Source organism: Pleurodeles waltl, chromosome 5, assembly GCF_031143425.1.
Source record: "Pleurodeles waltl isolate 20211129_DDA chromosome 5, aPleWal1.hap1.20221129, whole genome shotgun sequence".
NCBI lineage: Eukaryota > Metazoa > Chordata > Amphibia > Caudata > Salamandridae > Pleurodeles > Pleurodeles waltl.
The window spans coordinates 910629310-910651629 of NC_090444.1; positions in this window are offsets into that span (position 1 = coordinate 910629310).

Sequence of the window (22320 nt, forward strand, 5' to 3'; positions counted from 1 at the left end):
CCTGAAACAATGTAGAAAAATAGAGAACATTTTAATAAAGCTTTTGACACAAAAAAGTGAAAATCCAATTAGTAGATCCAGAGTTCTGATTTTGTAAAGTTTAAGGTTCAAGATAGCAAGTCCTAAGTTTTGGAAAATTGCCACCTGAACACCTTTAGCACCACAATCAAGGGTCAAGGAATGTATGGCGCCCCTTGAGGGTCCAAGACTCACTCAGGTCAGGTTTTGGTGCAGGTTTATGGTGGTGAGAGCCAGTAATGTCCCTGTGGCCTACAACAGGAGACCAGCTAAACTAGTCCTTGATGTCACTTCTGGAGTCCTGGGTGCAGGTGGTGACGCATGACTTTATTGCAGGGCTTGCCTCAGAAAGATTTAAGCAGGCTCCAGGCAGCAAAGCAGTCCTTCCAGGTACAGCAGCAGTCTGGTAGAGTGCACAGCAGATCACAGCAGCAGGCAGTTCTCTGAGAGTCCTTTTGCAGGTCCAGTAGTGAACTGAGGAACAGGTCTGAGAACTCTAATTTAATACCCTGGTGCCCTGCTCCTAGAAGTTGGGTGAAGTTTCCAGAAAGGTTCTCTGAATTTCCAGGAATTTCCTGCCCTCCCTTCCCTGACTCCTAGCTGGCTGCACTGACAATACAGGTTTGCTAAGATTATTGTGTGGTGGCAAAGCCCAGACTATTTAATTGCAAGTGGGGCTGTGCTTAGCTCTGGCCCCTCATCAAGTCAGTTAATGGCCCATTTAGGCTCTGCTCTGCTAATCCCCCTATTGTGTAACTGTCTGGGGTGAATTCACAAAGGGCCAGATGTAGCAAGCAGTTTGCTATGCAGAAATGTCGGGACCGACTCGCAAAATGCATTTCCGACTCGCAAATAGGAAGGGGTGTTCCCTTCCTATTTGCGACTCGCAGTGGTATGCAATTCCATTTGCGACCGCATATGCGGTCGCAAATGGAGTCGCAGTTACCATCCACTTGAAGTGGATGGTAACCCACTCGCAAATTGGAAGGGGTCCCCATGGGACCCCTTCCCCTTTGTGAATGGACCCCAAAATATTTTTTCAGGGCAGGTAGTGGTCCAAGGGACCACTACCTGCCCTGAAAAAATACCGAAACAAAAGGTTTCGGATTTCTTTTTTAAGTGCAGCTCGTTTTCCTTTAAGGAAAACGGGCTACACTTGAAAAAAAAAAACTGCTTTATTAGCAAGCAGTCATGGACATGGAGGTCTGCTGACTACAGCAGGCCTCCATGTCAGTGAGTGCCCATAGTCGCTATGGAGCGCAAATTGCGACCCACCTCATTAATATTAATGAGGTGGGTCTTTGCGACCCCATGCCGACTCGCAGACGGTGTCTGAGACACCGTTCTGCATTGCAAATTGCGAGCACAGAGGGCTAAGGGCAAGAAAATGTCACCTTTTTTAAAGTGGCATTTTCAAACTAGTGATGATAAATCCAACTTTACCATTAAAGAGGGTTTATCACTACAAGTTCATAGGTATCAAACATGATATATCTGTCACCTCTGGTTCAGGAATTACAACTTATTAATTTTGCTAAGGAATCCCCAATGTTAGCTTATGGGAGGGGTTGGCCTCTCAGTAGGGAGAAAACACATTTGGTAGTTTTTTACTTCTAGGACATGAAAAACTAACATGTACATGTCCTACCTTTTAATTACATAACACTTTGTCCTATGGGCTACTTAGGGCCTACCTTAGGGGTGGCTTATATACAATAACAGGGGAGTTTAAGGCTTGGCCAGGGGTTTCAAATGCCAAGTTGTCATTGCAGTATGGCATTGCCTTCAGGCTGCAATGGCAGGCCTGGGACATGTTTTAAGGTGCTACATACGTTTGTGGCACAATAAGTGTTTCAGACCCACTGGTAGCATTTCATTTACAGGCCCTGGGTATATGTTATACCAACCTACAAGGGACTTACTTGTAAATAAATATGCCAATCAGGTATATTCCAATCAAACCATGTTGGACCTGGCCCTGTTTTCAGGTTCATCCCCAGACTTTTTGCCTTCTTCCTCCTATTCTTTTCTCTCTCTGTTGGCTGTAGGACTCTGAGCACTTTAAGTGCAGGTGCTCTCCCTTCTAAAGTTGGTATGATTGGCTTATATCTAACTGGCATATTTAATTTACCTGTAAGTCCCTTGTACAGTGGTATCTCTATACCCAGGGCCAGTAAATTAAATGCTACTAGTGGGCCTGCAGTGCTGCTTGCGCCTCCCACTGAAATGGCCTTTCAAATCTGTCATAGGCCTGCTAGTGCAGGGCCTTGGTGTGCAGTTTTATGCCACAGGGACCTGGCATCTAAATTTACTTTCCAGGCCAGAACTCCCCTTTTACTACATGTAAGTCACCCCTAAGGTAGGACCTAGCTAGCCCTATGATGGGCAGGGTGCTGTGTATGTAGAAGGCAGGACATTTGCCTAGTAGAGTGGGCTGTCCTGGTAATAGGAAACAGCCTATTTGGTTTCTCACTGCTGTGAGTGCTGCCCTCTCATAGGATTGCATTGGAAATGCCCTGCCTTATGTCTAGGGCCGTATTGTCTCATGTATGAGGGGTAGCGTAGGAATGTTTGGTATGGTTGTAATGGTAGTGAGACATGCTGTCTCCTGGTGTAAGTGGATTTGTTATTCATATTACAGAAATGTGCTTATGACTGGTGTTTTGCAGCTTGACTTCAATTCATGTCTGGGCAGAGTGACAGTTGGGTTTTGTGCACACTTTTCAGACAGCCTGTACATAGGTAGGGTGGAGGTGTCCCAGAGGTGCATCTGCATTTTGAATGGTCTTCCTGGGCTGAGAAAAGAGAGAGGTGGGGCACACATGCATCTGTAAAGGCTGTGCCCTGGCCTCATACAAAAGGGTTGTTTACCCCAACTGATGTTTGGAGCCTGTGCTGGAGGAGAGAGGGGCACTCCCAGAACCAGCTGTAACTGTCTGGAACCTCCTCTACCCTTCTTTGTTAACCCACTGCAAAACTGAGTATAAGTACAAGGGATTTTTCCCCACAATATGGGAACACTTTGAGACACTCTGGACTTTTAACATGCTAACTGGACACAGAATGCTGCTGGAGGGACTCACCAGGATCCGCCTTGGACTGCTACTGCTATGCTGACCTGCTTGGTCACTTTGAGGAACTGCCACTGTCTGCATCCCATTCGTGCTGGCCTGCTGCTGGGCCCTGCTGTCCAGTGCTCCATCTTTTGTGCCCCTGGAGGCCGGGTGCTGTGGTCCCTGACCCCGACCCCTGCAACTGCCTGCTGGCAGCACATGAGTAGTGCTGCTCTTGCTCTCTTTCTGGGGGGGCATGGTGCCTGGTGAGCACTCTACCTTGATTGCTGAGCGCCTTGAGAGCGCCTAAACCTCGACTTAAATCGCTAAAGCGTTGTGAGAGCGCTCTCTTTATTTCCTCTGGATGAGGAGGATCACCGCAGCAACCCGAGCGTTCATAGATATTGAGCGCATCGAAGTGGCGCTGGGAAATATGCCCCTGGGCGCGAGGAAGTGTAATCTAGAGCGCCTAGAATCCAGAGCGCCTACACTCTGGATGGTACCCCCGGGATGGAGCACGCTACGAAGAGCGCCCCAGGGCACAAGCAGGCACCTGCCACAGTGCTATCACCGCCGCGGCCCAGGACAACAGACCGGAGGAGCTTGCGCACCAGAATCGTGTGCTGGCAAGCCAGACTGTGGAGAGAAGTGAGGCGCTGGGCCCAGGAGGTTCCCTGGTGTGCACCCCTTCCTTTCAAGTTGCAGGAGGAGACAAGGCCTCCCTCTGTCCCTCGGAAGGGTGACCCAGGTCACCTGTCTCCCACCCCTGACTGCAGTGAGAAGATGTACGGCTGGGCGGGAGCGCAGGATTGTGCCCCCCCCAAGACAGGAGCCTCTTGTTTGGGAAGGTTGTCCCCGTGTGAGGAGTAGGGTCACCTCCTGCATTGGTGCAGGCTTTCTTGGTTGTCCCCTCCTCCCTGGCATATGTGAGGGATCGCGGGGCACCGGGGGCTCAACAGAGGCCCTGTCCTGCTGAGGGCCCGTCTGTGTCCTCCAGTGCTCGGAGCACCAGAGCTCCTGTATGTTACCTCTTAGGTTGGGATTACCGCTCCTTTTACAAATATGGGCGTAGGGTGCACTCATAAGGTTGTCTTTGCAGCAATACAAGGACCATATGTTTTTATGTGCACACCTGCTGTTGTCTGGGGTGCATTCATGAGGCTGTTTTTGTAGCAGTGCAATGATCATCTGTTTTCCTTGACATACCCTAGAGCTCTCTGATGCTCCTTTTATGGGCATTTCTGATGATGAGTTCCTCATAATTTGCTATGTTTTGCAAATGTTCCTGCTACGGGCATATATGCTAATCCATGTTTATGACTTGCCATGTATTTCCTAATGTTCATGGTATGGGTATTTATGATATTTTTATGACAAGTGCATTTCTTCAGTAACATTGTCCTGACTACTGCTTATGTTTCAGAATAATAGGTATCCTGTGTGTTATATGTGACTACTGCTGATTTCTGCAGAATTACAGTACTGTGTAATGTTCTGACAACTGCTTGGGTAGCAGGGTATTACTGACATGTTGGGTTTCCTCTAATGATGTTGTGTACAATACAGTTTATTTTTATTTAACTTGGTGTTGTGTTTCCTTTGTGGTGGGGATAGTGTGTCATGTGTGTTGTGTGTGTTGTGCAAATGCTTTACACGTTGCCTTTGGGATAAGCCTGACTGCTCGTGCCAAGCTACCAAGGGGGTGAGTAGGGGTTATCTTAGATGTGTAACTTCCTTGCCCTGACTAGAGTGGGTGGGTTCTGCCTGGCTTAGGTGCATACCCTAGCCAACCAGAAACCCCATTTCTAGATTGGTTGTCAGCGGTGCTGATAGGACTTGCACTTGCACAATACCATTGTGACTCATTATTGCACCACAAAAATTGCATTTAGACCATCACAAGTTTTGGTTCTTTTAACTTTCTCTCATTAGTCATTTTATCTGTTTTAATTTCTTACACTTGGGTATTTGGGTTGTCACACTTGTGTTTACTATACCTTTTTAAAATGGGGCCAACCCTTAACCTAGAGGACCAGCCATTTTACACGCAGGAGGAATTAGAGGGGTACTGTAGAGAGAGAGGACTGCCAGTGAGCAGGGACCTCAGGAGATCTCTGAATTTCTTTGAAAGGTTTGTGACATATACCCAAGGGAAGAGTGTTCTTAGGTGGTACTCAGAGGATCCTGAGTGTAGTGAGAATTCCCAATGGGAGGGCTTCCAGGACTCATCCCTTGAGGGTGGTGAAGAGACTGACCAGGAAGGTGAGAATGAACAGGCGGGGACGCCAGTTGACAGGGAAGGCCCCAGTGATAGGGAGTCCCTTGCTGGGTCCAATGTAAGAAGCAGAGCTACCTCTCGTTCCTTGATGCCTGATGAGCTTAGAGATGGGCGGGAGGAGAGGAACCTGAAGTTAGCGCGCCTGGCTTTGGAGGAGAGAAGGGATGATGTGTAAAAGACCTTAGTGCAGGTCGCCTTACCAACGTATGTATGAGTTTTCTCCCCTATCTCTGTAAGGTACCTTATTGGTTAGTTTTCCAGGAGCACAAATAATGTTCCTTGTTTAAAAACTTGTCAAGCACATATTGAATTCTGGGTGACCTGAGGTCACCTAAAACTATACATACTTGCACTTCTAGGTGACAGTATATCACCTGGCAATGGTTATTATTACTGGAAGTGATTAGGCAGACCTGTTTTAATGTGTCTACTATCCTGATGGTGAAAGCAATCTACAAAAAGACTAGACAGAGCAAAGTGGTGGGCTGTTGATGGCAGATCGGATGTGAACTGAAACATACCTTGCCATCATGGCAAGTTTTACTCAGTAGTTTAGGGACATAATCAGTTTTCTAAAATTACTTATTCTCCTTGGAGAACAACATAATATTAAGGTTAGACTCTCCTTTGGAATAGTATAACATTTACCAATTGCAGTATCATTTAGCCCTTTTGCTGCTAGGCCTTTTCCCCTTCAGTGCTGAGCCCTTTTTAAGCTATTCCGGGTAGTTTGTGCTTACGCTCCGCTATACTTTTTTCCACATAAGGTATCCCTGCCAAATTTGCTTCCCTCTTTTGCAGCATCCTGGGGGTTCTAAAGGCACCCAGGGTTTGTGGATTACCCTGGAGGGGACCCAGAAACTAACCAAAATATAGCTAGATTTTGGGGTTTTGGGAAAAATGGGAAAAATGCTGCATAAGCAAGCATCTGTTTTTTTCCCCCTGCAAATGGCATTGTAGGAAAGTCCCCTCTTTCTTGGCATGGTTACCCCCATTTTCTGGCTAATTTCAGTGTGTTTGACTGTGTTCATTTGGCTCCTGCTAACCAGAATCCCAGTGATTATGCTCTTTCTCCCAAAAGTCTGTATTTCACCCACAATTAGCATACAGGTGCCCCCTTATACGTCCCTAGTATATGGTACCTAGGTACCCAGGGCATTAGGGTTCCAGGGGATCCCTATGGGCTGCAGCATACATTTTGTCACCCATAGCAAGCCCATACGAAGGCTTCTGCAGGACTGCCATTGCAGCCTGCATGAAAAGGTGCAAGCACCCTTTCACTCCCATTCCCACTGCACCAGGTCACTTATAAGTCACCCTTATGGCAGGCCTTCCAGTACAGAGGGCAGGGTGCAAAGTACCTGTGTGTGAGGGGAGGACACCCGGCACTACCAGAGTTCCCCGTACGAACTCCAGGCCCATTTTCCCAGACTTTGTGAGTGCGGGGACGCCATTTTACGAGTATACTGAACATAGATTACTACCTATGTCCAGCTACATAATGGTAACTCTAAGCATAGGCATGTTTGGTATCAAACATGTTGGAATCATACCCCAAGGTTTTTGAAAGCATTGGTTTATGATTCCATGCAATCTGGGCACTTCTTAGAGGAACCCCAGTATTGCCATTTCAGCCTTTTGAAGGTTTCCAGACAGCCCCAGTTGCTGCCACCTCCCAGGTTGCTTGTGAAGCTCAAGCTCAGGAAGGCAGAACAAAGGATTTCCTTTGGGAGAGGGGTGTTACACCGTCTCTCTTTTGAAATAGGTGTTACAGGCTTGGGGGGGTAACCTCCCCAAACCTCTGGAAATGCTTTGAAAGGCACATTTGGTGCCCTCCTTGCATAAACCAGTCTACAACGGTTCAGGGACTCCCAGTCCCTGCTCTGGGGTGAAACTGGACAAAGGAAGGGGAGTGACTACTCCCCTGTCCATTACCACCCTAGGGGTGGAGCTCAGAGCTCCTCCATAGGGTCTCTGGGGTTTGCCATCTTGGATTCAAGGGTGGCAGGGAACTCTGGGAGTATTTGAGGGGCCAGTGCCAGCAGGTGACATCAGAACCCTCCCCTGATAGGTGCTTACCTGGATAGGTGACCAATACCCTTTTCAGGGCTATTTAGAGTCTCTTCTTTGGGTGGTTCCTCAGATTCGGATTGCAAGACTCCAGCAGGAATCCTCTGCATCCTCCAATTGCCTTCTGACCAAAGAAACTGCATCTCTCTTCAGGAACCTACAAGCTGCAACAAAGAGGCAAGACGCCAACCTGCAAGATTGTATCTCCTGCTCCTTCCAGCAACTGCAACATTTCCCTGGTTGGGCATCCTCTGAGGACAGCCCGTCTTCAGCCTGCATCAGAAGGAAGAAGGAATCTCCCTTGGGGTAAAGTACCTCCATGCACCGCATCTTTTGCAGCTGCCAAGGCTTGTTGTCATCCTTTTTCCAAGATCTTCAAGAATCTTGAAGCTCCAGCCCCCAGCACTCTACACTGCCGCGCACAGCTTCCTGAGTGGTTCTCCAGCGGCATGGGAACCTTTGTCGTGGTGCTGTGTGGGCCTCTTCTGCAACATTCTTGTCCCTGTCCTTTGGGACTCCGGTGTGTGCTGCGTGGTGTTCTGTGGGCTCTCTGTGTCACTGAGGGCCCCCTCTGACTCTCCCTCCTGGGTATAGTCCACCTGGTCCTTCCTGGTCCCCAGCAGCACAATTTTCTGCTAACTGTGATCTTTGCAAGTGTCAAGGCTTGTTGGAGGACTCTGACAACGCAAACCTGACTGCAATCCTCCATCTGGCGTGGGACATCACTTGCACCCTCCAGGAACCCGACTTCGTCTCCTTGGGTGCAGTCCTTCCTTTTCTTCTCCGCTGGTGATTCTCCTTTTGCACCTTCATCCGGGTTAGCAAGAGCTCCTGGTCTTCCTGGACTCTTCTCTGCTTCTTGCACCTGGTCCCCTTGTTCCACAGCTCTTCTTGTCCAGGAACAAGTGTCTTGCAGTCTCTTCTGGGTTTTGCATAATTATTCTTCTCGTTTCTGTGTGTGATCTGGGAAACTTACTGTGAATTACTCCTGTTTTCCTGGTCACTCGGGTAGGTTGTGGTACTTACTCTTGGTCTTTCCTAGTACTCCCAGCTCCCCTCTACACACTACACTTGCCTAGATGGGGAACTGACTTTTGCATTCCACTTTCTTAGTATATGATTTGTGCTCCCCCAGGCCCATTTCTAACTATTGCGATTTTCACTAATTGCACTGTTTTCTAACTTTTTATGCCTATTTCTGCATACTAGTGTATATAATTTGTGTATTACTTACCCCCTAAGGGAGTACAGTGTCTATGGTATTTTTGATATTTGTGTCAAAAAAATAAAGTACCTTTATTTTTGTAACACTGAGTATTTTCTTTCATGTGTGTGAGTACTGTGTGACTACAGTGGTATTGCATGAGCTTTGCATGCCTCCTAGATAAGCCTTGGCTTTTCATCCACAGCTACCTCTAGAGAGCCTGGCTTCTAGACACTGCCTACACTACACTAATAAGGGATAACTGGACCTGGCATAAGGTGTGAGTACCATAGGTGCCCACACACACCGGGCCAGCCTCCCACATTGGTGGTGCAGCGGTGGGATAAGTACGTGCAATTGCCTTATCACTTAGTCACCTAGTGCTTTCCACAGGAAAGACTACTCCATACATAGAAACATACATATTACCTAGTGCAGGAATCTAGTCTCTAAAGTTTATGCAAGATAGGGTATAGGCATAGCCCTTGCTCTAAACTTCTTTTTGAGAGACTAGAGGTTGGGTAGGTTAGGTACACCCTGCACCATCCCAGCAAACACCATGTCTGCAGCTGGACCTAGCTCCGAGGAAATGGACTCGCCTTATGAGGGCCTGACCTTCACTGAATTTAAGAGGCTGTGTTCAGAGAGGAAGCTAGACATGGGGAAACACTCTAACTAGAGTCTGCTCTTGAGCCTCCTCCTCCAGGATGACCAAGAACATGCTGGTAGTCAGGATTAGGAGGAAGAAGGAGGCTCTAATCCCATTGAGTTAGAGGATAATCTTCTCGGCCCAGGGTAGGGTTCTTCAAAGGATCTTACAGTTCCTAGCAGACCAACTAGTGTAGCTGGCAGTGGGAGGGGAAGTCACACAGATACAGCTCTCTTTACACCCAGAGGACAAGTAGCTAGGGTCACTAAGACTAGGGAAAGATCCACTTCTGCCCACTCTCATGTCACTTCAGTGTCTGAGGAGTCACACTGTACAATACCAGGGGATGACTCCATAGAGAGAGAGCTCAGGAAACTGAGGCTGGAGGACACCAGGCTGAGGCTGCAAGAGCAACAGCTAGCCCTAGATAGGGAGGCCTCTTCAGTGGAGAGGGAAAGGCAGGGGCTGGGGTTAGTACCCAATTGAAGCAGCAGCAACAGCTCAAGTTTCAGGAATTGTAGAGTCAAGGAGGACTCCTTGGATTACAGAAATGTGCACAAAATTGTTCCCCATACAAGGTGGGCGATGACATCCATGAGTGGTTTACTGCACTTGAGAGGGCCTGTAAAGTTCAGAGGGTCCCTCAAAGGCAGTGGGCTGCTCTTCTCTGGTTGTCCTTCTCTGACAAGGGGGGGAATAGACTTCTCACTGTCAGAGAGGAAGATGCAGACAATTAAAATATTTTAAAAACAGCACTCTTAGATGGTTTTGGTCTCACCACTGAACAATACAGAATCAAGTTTAGGGAGACCAGAAAAGAGGCCTCACAGGATTGGGTTGACTTTGTGGACTGTTCTGTTAAAGCTTTAGAAGGCTGGTTACATGGCAGCCAAGTGTCTGATTGTGAGGGCTTGTATAAGCTATTCATGAGAGAGCATAGTTTGAATAATTGTGTGTCTGACTTGTTGCACCAGTACTTGGTAGACTCAGATCTGACCTCTCCCCAAGACCTGGGAAAGAAGGCAGACAAATGGGTCAGAATAAGAGAGAGCGGAAAAGCTCATACAGGGGGGGACAAAGACAAGGAGAAGGATGGTAAGTCTAATAACAAAGGTGGGGACAAAGATAAAAGTAAAGAGTCTTCATCGGGCCCACAAAACTCTTCTGTGGGTGGGTCTAAATCCTCTTCTCATCATAATCAGAATAAAAAGCCTCTGTGCTATATTTGTAGAAACAAAGGCCATAGGGCATGAAACAGCTCTTGCCCTAAGAAATACATCAAACCTCCCACCACCACTATCCCCACTGCCACAACTAGTGCCCCTAACAGTAGCAGTGGTGGAGGGAAAAATAATACTACAAATACTCAGTCCAAGGGTGTAGCAGGGCTCACTCTGGGAAATGTATTGGGGGTTGGTTTCGTTAGGAAATCCACTGAGGCTGTTTTAGTCGCTGATGGTGGCATTGACCGTGCCACCCTTGTTGAGTGTCCCCCTAATAGGGATACGTACAAGCAACAACCCCTAATAAATGGTGTTCAGGTTGAGGCCTACAGGAACACAGGTGCCAGTGTCACCATGGTGGCTGAAAAACTGGTGCCCCCTGAGCAACTTGGTCACGTGTAACAAGTGACTGATGCCCACAACAATACTGTGAGCCACCCCATGGCAGGTGTTGGTTTCAACTGGGGTTACTGGTCCTAAAAAAAGTTATAGTGCCCACAGACCTACATGTAGGGTGTCTACTAGGGAACGACTTACTTGGAGACTTCAGCTTGGGCTGAGGTAGAGTTGGAGACCCATGCAGCCATGCTTTGCATTCCAGGGCATATCTTTGCTTCAAGAGCTCAGGCCAAAATGCAAAGGGAACAGGGAAACTTGGATCCTGAAAATATGGACCAAGAGCTTTCCAAAAGCAGGGCTAGGAAGTGCAAGAAATGATCCCTTATCCGTCCCTACTGATGATCCCCCTTTAAAGAGGAGGAATCAACTCCTTAGACAGAACCTACACCTGAAGAACTTCAAGCCGGCGCAGCTGAATTCTTAGGCACAGGGGGGTCTGCCAGGGAAGTGTGGCACAGCATATGTGCTTCACACTTGTGAGTTTGAGACAGCAAGCTGTCAAAGAAGAAGCAGGGGGTGTCAGTGGCACCCACAGGCTGTGCTGGTAAAACAATCTCATGTATTCAGAGCCAAGGGAGCACAAACCTGGTGACACCAGAAGATTGGTCATCTCTCTGCAATACAGAGAGATTTTGTTGACTTTGGCACGACATTCCCCTTGCTGGTCATTTGGGGCAAAGCAAAATTTGGGACAGACTGGTCCCTCACTTTCACTGGTCCCACATGTCAGAAGACACAAAGGAGTTTTGTCTCTCCTGTGTCACTTGTCAAGCCAATGGCTAGACAGGTGGCACTCCAAATGCCCCTTTAATTCCACTGCCAGTTGTTGGGGTACCCTTTGAAAGGGTAGGGGTTGACAGTATTGGCCCCTTGACCCTCCCACAGCTTCTGGAAACATATCATACTGGTGGTGGTGGACCATGCTACCAGGTATCCGGAAGCCATACCTCTTAGGACCACTACAGCACATACAGTGGCCAAAGCTCTACTGGGAATTTTTTCCAGGGTGGGTTTCCCAAAAGAGGTTGAATCAGAAAGGGGTAGCAACTTCATGTCTGCATACTTAAAAGCAATGTGGAAAGAGCGTGGTGTCATATACAAACCTTACCATCCCCAAACAAATGGGTTGGTTGAGAGTTTCGATAAAACACTCAAAGGAATGATAATGGGACTCTCTGAAAAACCCAGGAGGAGATGGGATATCCTGTTACCATGCCTCCTCTTTGCCTACAGTGAGGTACCCCAAAAAGGAGTGGGCTACAGCCCGTTTGAATACCTCTATGGTCACCCTGTTAGGGGTCCATTAGCATTTTCTGAAGGAGGGTTGGGAGCAACCCTTGAAGCCCCCTAAACAAGATATGGTGGACTATGCAATGGCCTCTGATCAAGGATGGCTGTCTATATGAAGAATGGCAGTAAAAACCTTCAGACAAGCCACAAATTTCAAAAGCAATGGCATGACCAGAAAGCTGTCCTGCCTGTGTACCAACCAGGGCAAAAAGTGTGGGTCCTGGAGCCAGTGGCACCAAGAGCACTCCAAGACAAATGGAGTGGACCAAACATCATAGTGGAAAAAAAGGGTGAGGTCATTTATTTAGTAGACATAGGCACTCTAAGAATTCCTCTCAGAGTACTTCATTTGAACCACTTAAAACCCTACTATGACAGGGCTGACTTAAACCTGCTCATTGTCAGTGAAGAGAGACAGGAAGATGAGAGTGACTCTCTCCCTGACTTCTTTTTAAATTCTGTAGCAGATGGTTCAGTTGAGGGGGTGGTCTTAGCAGATTGCCTTTCTCAGTCTCAAAAGGAAGACTGCAGACATTTCCTGGGACAGTTCTCAGGACTGTTTTCCCTTACACCTGGTCAAACCACATGGTGTGAACACACCATTGGTATAGGGGACAGTCTGCCTGTCAAATGTAAAATTTACAGGAACCTGATCATGTAAGGGATTGCATCAAGGCAGAGGTGAAAAGCTGCTTGACCTGTGAGTCATTGAGTACTCAGATAGCCCCTGGGCTAGCCCAGTGGTGCTGGTACCAAAACCACACTCTAAGAATGGGGAAAGAGAGATGAGGTTTTGTGTTGACTATACGGAACTCAATACAGTAACCAAGACAGATGCTCATCCAATCCACAGGGCAGATGAGCATCTGCCAAGTATCTCAGCACTTTTGACCTTACTTCAGGCTATTGGCCGATTAAGTTGCCAGGAGATGCTAAACCAAAGACAGCATGTTCAACTATTGGAGGGCACTAGCCATTCACAGTAATGCCTTTTGGTTTGAAAATGCACCTAACACTTTTCAGAGGATGGTAAATACAGTCCTCCAAGGTCTGGAAGCCTGCACTGTAGCATATCTAGTAGATATAGCTGTCTTTAGCTCTACCTGGGGTGACCACCTGGTTCACCTATGGAAGGTTTTGGAGGCCCTGAGGAAAGCAGGCCTTACTATCAAGGCTGCCAAGTGCCAGATAGGGAAGGGGAAAAGTGGTTCATCTAAGACACCTAATAGGTGGGGAACAGATTCATCCACTACTTTTTAGGTCTCACTGGGTATTACAGGATGTTCATTAAGAACTATGGCTCCATTGTTGCCCCTCTTAATGACCTCACCTCCAAGAGAATGCCTAAGAAGGTATTAGGGACAGCTAGCTGTCAAAAGGCTTTTGGGGAACTTAAACAGATCATGAGCTCTGCACCTATTCTAAAGAGCCCAAACTACTCCAAGAAGTTCATAGGTCAGACTGATGCTTCAGTGATGGGGGTTGGGTTGGTTCTCTCAGAAGTTAATACAGAGGGCCAGGATCAACCAGTAGCTTTTATTAGCAGAAGGTTGACCCCCAGAGAAAAGTGTTAGTCAGCCATAGAGAGGGAGGCCTTCTCTGTGGTCTGGGCCTTGAAGAAGCTAAGATCATACCTTTATGGTGCTCACTTCATTGTTCAGACAGACCACAAAGCTCTCTTATTGCTTAAACAGATGAAAGGAGAAAACCCCAAATTGTTGAGGTGGTCCATTTACCTACAGGGTATGGACTTTACAGTGGAACATAGACCTGGGAGTAACCACTCCAGTGTAGACGGACTCTCCAGATATTTCCACTTAGACAATGAAGACTCATCTGGGCAAGGTTAGCCTTAATGTCCCTTGTTTGGGGGGGTGTGTGTAGGAAAGACCCTTCTTTCTTGGCATGGTTACCCCCATTTTCGTCCTGATGTCAGTGTGTTTTACTGTGTTCACTGGGATCGTGTTAACCAGGACCCCAGTGATTATGCTGGCTCTCCCAAAAGTCTGTATTTCACCCACAATTGGCATACTGATGCCCCCTAATAAGTCCCTAGTATATGGTACCTAGGTACCCAGGGCATTGGAGTTCCAGGGGATCCTTATAGGCTGCAGCATATATTTTGCCACCCATAGGGAGACCATGCAAAGGCTTCTGCAGGACTGTCATTGCAGGCTGCGTGAAAAGGTGCAAACACCCTTTCACTGCTGTTTTCAATGCACCAGGTCACTTATAAGTCACCCCTAAGGCAGGCCTTCCAGCCGAGAGGACAGCGTGCATAGTACCTGTGTGTGAGGGGAGGGCACCCCAGCACTAGCAGAGGTGCCCCACAAACTACTGGCCCATTTTCCCGGACTTCGTGAGTGCGGGGACGCCATTTTACATGTGTACTGGACATAGGTCACTACCTATGTCCAGCTACATAATGGTAAATCTGAACATAGGCATGTTTGGTATCAAGCATGTTGGAATTATACCCCAAGGCTTTTGCAAGCATTGGTTTTATGATTCCATGCACTCTGCGAGCTCCTTAGAGGACCCCTAGTATTGCCATTTCAGCCTTCTGACGGTTTCCAAGCAGCCCTAGCTGCTGCCACCTCCCAGATAGGTTTCTGCCCTCCTGTTGCTCGTAAGGCTTAAGCCCAGGAAGGCAGAACAAAGGATTTCCTTTGGGTGACGGGTGTTACACCCTCTCCCTTTGAAAATAGGTGTTGCAGACTTGGGAGGGGTAGCCTCTCCAAGCCACTGAAAATGCTTTGAAGGGCACACCTCGTGCCCTCCTTTCATAAACCAGTCTACACCAATTCATGGACCCTCAGTCCCTGCTCTGGTGCGAAACTAGACAAAGGAAAGGGGAGTGACCACTCCCTGTCCATCACCACCCCAGTGGTGGTGCTCAGAGCTCCTCCAGAGGATCCCTGGGGTTTGCCATCTTGGATTCAAGGTTGGCAGGGAACTCTGGGAGTATTTGAGTGGCCAGTGCCAAAAGGTGATGTCAGAGCCCTCCCCTGATAGGTGCTTACCTAGCTAGGGCTATTTAGGGTCTCTCCTTTGGGTGGTTCCTCAGATTCAGATTGCAAGACTCCAGCAGGAGTCCTCTGCATCCTCCACTTTCATTTCTGACCAAATAAACTGCATCTGGACTCTTCAGGAACCTACAAGCTGCAATAAAGAAGCAAGATGCCTCCTGCAACATTGTATCTCCTGCTTCTTACAGCAATTGCAACATTTCCCTGGTTGTGCATCCTGTGATGACAGCCCGTCTTCAGCCTGCATCAGGAGGAACAAGGAATCTCCAGGGGGTGAAGGAGCCAATCCCCTGCTTCTGCAGGCACCAAATGTAACGACGACCGGCTGTGTGGATCCCCTCTCCTGCTGAGCTGTGTGGATCCTGCATCATGGGTGGTGGACTGAAGTTGTCCCGACAATCCTCTCTTCCAACTGAAGAAGGATGACAACAAACCTTGGAAGCTGCAAAAGATGCTGTGCACGGAGGTACTGTCGTGCGTGGGGAGGCAAGATCTTACCTCCACCAAAGTTGGACAGTTGGCAGCACTCTGTCCATCATCCTTTTGTGTTGCTAAAGATGCCATAAGTAGGAAGGGTATACCCAGACATGGGCCCCTTGCTCACTTTGCCACTGGATTCAAGCTAGCCGGGCTGATGAAGGGTGATACCTGTCTCAGGATGTTTGTTTCCAGTACAGGGAGGACCTGGCTTGGCAGTTTGGGCTGGGCTGTTCACGGGGGAACAGGTTCAAGACTGATTTGCCTATGGCTGGGTCCAAACTAGAGTGGCATGGTGAGCCAAAGAACGATGGATTAAACCCTGATCTGTGACTGGGGGCGAGTGGATGAAAAGCTTTAACACTCTGTTTATCATCCTTTTGTGTTGCTAAAGTTGCCCTAAGTGGGAAAGATATGCCCAGATGAGAGTCTCTTGCTTACTGTAACCCTGGATTCAAGCTAGCCTGGCTGATGAATGGTGATTCAGTGAAACTGGTTCTAGGATACTTGTTTCTGGTCCAGGGAGGACCTGGCTTGATAGATTGGGCTGGAATGCTTCCATGGGGAACAGGGTCAAGACTGATTTGCTTATGGCTGGGTCCAAACTGGGGTGGCATAGTGAGCAAAAGAACAATGGGTTAAACCCAGATCTGTGACTGAGGGTGAGTAGTTGAAAAGTTTCAGCACTCTGCCCATCATCCATTTGTGTTGCTAAAGTTGCCCTAAGTGGAAGGGCACCCCCAGACATGGGTCCCTTGCTCACTGTGCCATTGGATTCAAGCTAACCTAGCTGATAAAGGGTGGTACCTTGAAACCGGTCCCAGGAAGCTTGTTTCTGGTCCAGGGTGGATCTGGCTTGCAGATCGGGCTGGACTGTTCCCAGGTGGACCAGGGTCACAACTTATTTGCATATGGCTGGGTCCGAACTGGGGTGGCATGGTGAGCAAAAAACAATGGATTAAACTCAGATCTGTGACTGGGGGCGAGGGGATGAAAAGTTTTAACACTCTGTTTATGCTAAAGTTGCCCTAAGTGGGAAAGATATGCCCAGATGAGAGTCTCTTGCTTACTGTTACCCTAGATTCAAGCTAGCCTGGCTGATGAAAGGTGGTTCAGTGAAACTGGTTCTAGGATACTTGTTTCTGGTCCAGGCAGGACCTGGCTTGGCAGTTTAGGCTGCACTGTTCCCAGGGGGAACATGGTCAGGACTGATTTGCATATGGCTGGGTCCAAACTGGGGTGGCATGGTGAATAAAAGAACAATCTGTGACTAGGTGTGGGTGGCTGTAAAGTTTCAGCATTGTGTCCATCATCCTTTTGTGTTGCTAACGGTACCCAGATCCAGTAACTGAGCTGCACCTTGCAATAGTTTTTGATTGTGTACTGGGTATACTGTGATTCATGTGGTAAAATATAAAGAGTAAAAAACAGGTGTCAGGGAAATCTATGTATTTCTGGAATGGGTACAAGATATGGAACTTAGAAGCAGTGGTTATTTGCACATCTCTGAATCTGGAGGTACCTATACTATCATGTGAATTAGAGGCCATTTCTCAAAATGTCTTCTTTCTTACATACTTTTACATTTGGAAGGTACTAATCCAAAGAAAGACAATAGGTAATAATATTTGTTCTACTACTATGTGTTGCTCTAAGTTTCCTGATAAAAATGATACCTCACTTGTGTGGGTAGACCTAGTGCCAGCGACTGAAGCGGCCCAAAACGCAATGTGGACACAGCACATTTTTCCACCCAAAACTGATCCTTTTTTGCAGTGTGCATAGCTGCGGATTTTGGATTCTAGCTCAACCAGCACCATGGGAAACCTAGCAAACCTGTACATTTTTTAAAACTAGACACCTAGGGTAATCCAGGATGGGGTGACTTGTGTGGCTCCTACAAGGTGCTTACCTAGAATCCCTTGCAAACCTCACAATTTCCCTAACAAAACACATTTCCCTCTCATTTCTCTGATGGGGGAAGTTCTGGAATCTGAGGGGAGCCACAAACTTCCTTCCACCCAGCATTCCCCCAAGTCTTCCAATAATAATGGTACCTTACTTGTGTGGGTAGGCCTGGTGCCCACAGCGGGAAACGTCCCAAAACGCAATGTGGACCCATCACATTTTTCGACCTTTTTTTGCAATGTACCTAGCTATGGATTTTTGGCCCTAGCTCAGCTAGCACCTGTACACTTGTGAAAATTAGACACCCAGGGGAATCCGGGTTGGGGTGACTTGTGTGGCTCTCACCAGGTTCTGTTACCCAGAATCCCTTGTAAACCTCAAAATTCATCTAAAAACACATTTTCGTCACATTTTTATGCTGGAAAGTTCTGGAATCTGAGGGGAGCCACAAATTTCCTACCATCCAGCATTCCCCTACGTCGTGCAATAAAAATGCTACCTCACTTGTAGGGTAGGCCAAGTGCCTCCAACAGGCAAGGGCACAAAACAATTTGTGGAAACATCAAAATTATCTTTCACAAACTTACTTGTTTTTGCATGGGGGCACCTTCGTTTTTGGACTCTGGCAAGGTGGGACTTCCCCAGATGTTTAGTTTCCAGAAGTGTCTATGGGCCTCATTACAACCCTGGCGGTGAAAGACCGCCAGGGTTGCTTTGGCGATTGTACCGCCAACAGGCTGGCGGTACAATCTGCTCGCACCGCCGGGACCGGCGGTTTCCCGCCATGGTTGTCCCGGCGGTTTTAATCTGCCAGGGGGTTATGACTCCCCTTCCCGCCAGCCTGTCCATGGCGGTAGAGACCGCCATGGAAAGGATGGCAGAAAGGGGAATCGCGGGGCCCCTGGGGGCACCTGCACTGCCCATGCACTTGGCATGGGCAGTGCAGGGGCCCCCTGGCACAGCCCCACCCTCTTTTCACTGTCTGCACAGCAGACAGTAAAAAGCGCAACCCGTTGCACGGCTGCAACACCACCAGCTCCATTAGGAGCCGGTTCCAGTGTTTCGGCCGACATCCCTGATGTGCCGGCGGGCAGAAACTCTGTTTCCGCCCGCCAGCCGAGCGGGGATGTTGTAAAACGGCAGGCGGGATTACGGCTGCATAGGTGGCCGCTCGGCGGTCCAACCTTGGCGGGCAGCCTCTGCCGTCTGCCAAGGTTGTAATGAGGGCCTATGTCTGGTAGCATACCCAAGTCCAAAAAGTGCAGCTGTTCACCTTTGCACGTGAGATGATCTTTTGAGTTAGTCAAGCTCTCTTGGCCAATATGTAAAATCAAAACCCAAAAGCGTCAAATGTCCTCTTGCTTGCCATTGGGAGGAGATTCTTTAGTCCGCAGGGACAGAACAGAAAGACTGTTACACCCAACAGTTGGGGTGGGGGGCATAACCCACCCTCATTTTTTTAATTCCCTGGCATCTAGTGAGCTGTATGCTCCGCATGGGGCACATCGGGGAAATTAATACAACTGTCCCCCTCCAAAGGGGCAGAAATACTTTATCCCTATTAATTTGGGGTGGGGGCATGGCTAGTGTCTAGAGGGCTTTCTGCCTCTGCCCCACCAAGGGAGCAGATCAGGGGTAATAATCCTCATCTGTCCCCCAGGTGAATAAAAAGACTGTGGCCTTTGTTTGGGGGGTGGGTGCATTGCCATGCCCATTCTGGGCAGCTCCCACCCCTATACTAACAAGGAATAATCCATAGTGTCTGGTGGGCTTTCTGCCCCCCTAGGGGGTCTTATCAGGGGTAATCACCCCCATCTGCCTCCCAGGGCGGCAGAAAGACTGTGCCCATTTGTGTTTGGGAGTGGTAGGGGCATTGGCCTACCTATTTTGGGCAGCCCCTACCCCATACGTACTCAAACAAAATCTCTGGTGCTGAGTGAGATTTCTGCCCTCTGGAGGAGGGACAGATCAGGGCTACTGCCCCCCTGGGGGGGAGGGACAGAAATACTTTTGTCCCCATTTATATATATAGTGGAGACATGGCCTTACCCAATGTGAGAAGTCTCCACCACTCTTTTATTTAAAAAAATACGCTGGTGTCTAATGGGTTTTCTACCCGCCCACCAGCGGGGAGGACATATCAGGGGTAATTACCCCATCTTCCCCTGGGGAGAAGAAAGTCTGTTTCTATTTATTTTGGGCAGCTCCAAGCCCTACATATTAACAAAAAAATCCCTGGTGCCTAGAAGGGTTTCTGTCCCCGTGGGGGGGCAGATAGGGGGCTACTGCTTCCATCTGCCCTCCAAGGGAGTAGAAAGATTGAACTGGCCCAAGTGCAACAGGGAAGCTTAAGTTCTTGCCCAAGGAGCTGCTCTCCCCTCCATGGTGTCTAGTTGGTGGATCCCTGCTTGGGGGCTTGGGGATCACCCTCCTGTGACAATCCCCAACCAGGGATCTACTGGGGAGGGGTGTCATTAGAAAGGGGAGATTCTCCCCTTTCCAACAGTACCTCTTCCATCTGGAGTGGTGCTGGAGGGCTGAGATAGCCCCAAGAGCACCGATGCAGAGAAAGTAAGATGAGCTAATCGCCTCATTTCACTTTTGTTTTCTGAGAAATGACACCAGTGCACCGCATGCACTGATTGTAATTTCCCCGAAAACCAAAAAACAGCGTCGGAGGTGGGGAAGTTGTTCCTCACCTCCGGAGGCTGTTTTGGCAGAAAGGAAGTGCCTCTGGTGCCCACAGCAGAGGAATTTCTTGCTCATGTGCTGAGAACGGAATGGTTCTGTGCTCAGCACAGGAGCACCATGGCTGAGGACAGAATTGTTCCATCCTCAGCAAGAAGGGGGTTAATTTCATTTATATTGCTGTTTATATTTCTTCAAAACTTAAACATCTGCCAATGGTGTTTTTATCAATGTATACGTGATGCAGGACTGATGTAATGTTCTTCTTCATATTTTACAATTGGAACGTCCAGTGTAGTAAGTTACATTTTTGGAGCAATGCCTTGTGTGAAGCCATTTGCCAGTGTCATACTTGAAAGATTAGCAGTATGTAATGGCTGAGCACACAACACAGTGATCACAGTTGTAGCCACTATTGCACAGGCCCACTTGCTCTGTGGTTCTTAGTTGCTTAGAGGTGCATGTTTGTTAAAACATTACACACAGGCTTTCTTAAATGCAAAAGGGGCTGGTCAATGGTAAAACCTAGGACGATGGGTAGGTTTCAGTTCTTTAGGAAAATCCAGTTCAGGGCATTACTGGCCCACCCAAAGGTGGTAATATGCACCAATTTAGCTGAACACTTTTGTGTAAGGCATAGTAAAGATTGCCTATGAAGGAAAACATATTTTTAGTGGGTACGGGGCTGAATAACCTCCTACAGTAAAACTTTTCATGCAGTTGTTTTCGTATAGACTTATAGCCCATGGTAGTGGCCTATATCGGCCATTAATGGTCCTTTCGAGCGTGAAAGGCCCGAGCCAAAGGTGAGGCCCTTTAACAAGGGAGCGGAATTTTAATAACTGGCTACACAGCTCCGAAGAGCTATAAGGCTATTAGAACATTCCACCACTAGAGGCCAGAATGTTCTAATAAACAAAACAAAGGCCTCACGGACCCAAAGGGGACTGAAATCCTCGCAGGCTCCGTGAGACCTTGTAGGAGGATGGCCTGGTTTGTAGTGGGTACCTTGGGTACTTACACCTTACATCAGGTCCAGTTATCCCTTGTTAGTGAATGTAGTAGTGTTCCAGCAGCTTAGGCTGATATAGGTAGCTATAGCAGAGCAGCTTAGGCTGAACTAGGAGACATGCAAAGCTCATGCAATACCACTTATAGTTACACAGTACTTATACAGAAGTAAAGACAATACTCAGTGTTACCAAAAATAAAGGTATTTATTTGGGTGACACAGTGCCAAAAATATCTTGGAGACAATACTCCTTCTGGAGGTAAGTATTATACACAATATATACACTAGACACCAAAATTAGATGAGTAAATATTCATAGAACAATGCAAACAGTAGGGAATCCTATAGAATGCAATGGGAGAAAATAGGTCAAGGGGCAACACAAACCATATACTAAAAAAGTGGAATGTGAATCACAAGTTCCCCCTTTGACAAGTGTAGTGTGTGCAGAATCACTGGCAGAGTAAGAATACAGTAAAGGTAAGTAAATTACCCCACCCCAGAGCCCAGAAAAGTAGGAGTAAAGTACTGCAAGTTTCTACACCTCGTTTTGGGGATTTTGGCATGGAATTGGCTCCCCAATACCACATTTGGAACGGGGGACAATTCCATGATCTTAGACATGTTACATGGCCATATTCGGCGTTATCATTGTGAAGCTACATATAGGTATTGACCTATATGTAGTGCATGCGTGTAATGGCGTCCCCCAATCACAAAGTCTGGAGAAATGGGCCTGAACTATGTGGGGGCACCTTTTCTAGTGGAAGGGTGCCCTCACACTTAGTAACTTTGCACCTAACGTTCAACAAGTGAAGGTTAGACATATAGGTGACTTATAAGTTACTTCAGTGCAGGGGAAATGGCTGTGAAATAGTGTGTGCGCACTGTTTCACGCAGGCTGCAGTGGCAGTACTGTGTAAGGGTTTGTGTGAGCTCCCTATGGGTTGCAAAAGAAATGCTGCAGCCTATATGGATCTCCTGGAACACCAATGCCCTGGGTACCTAGGTAGCATATACTA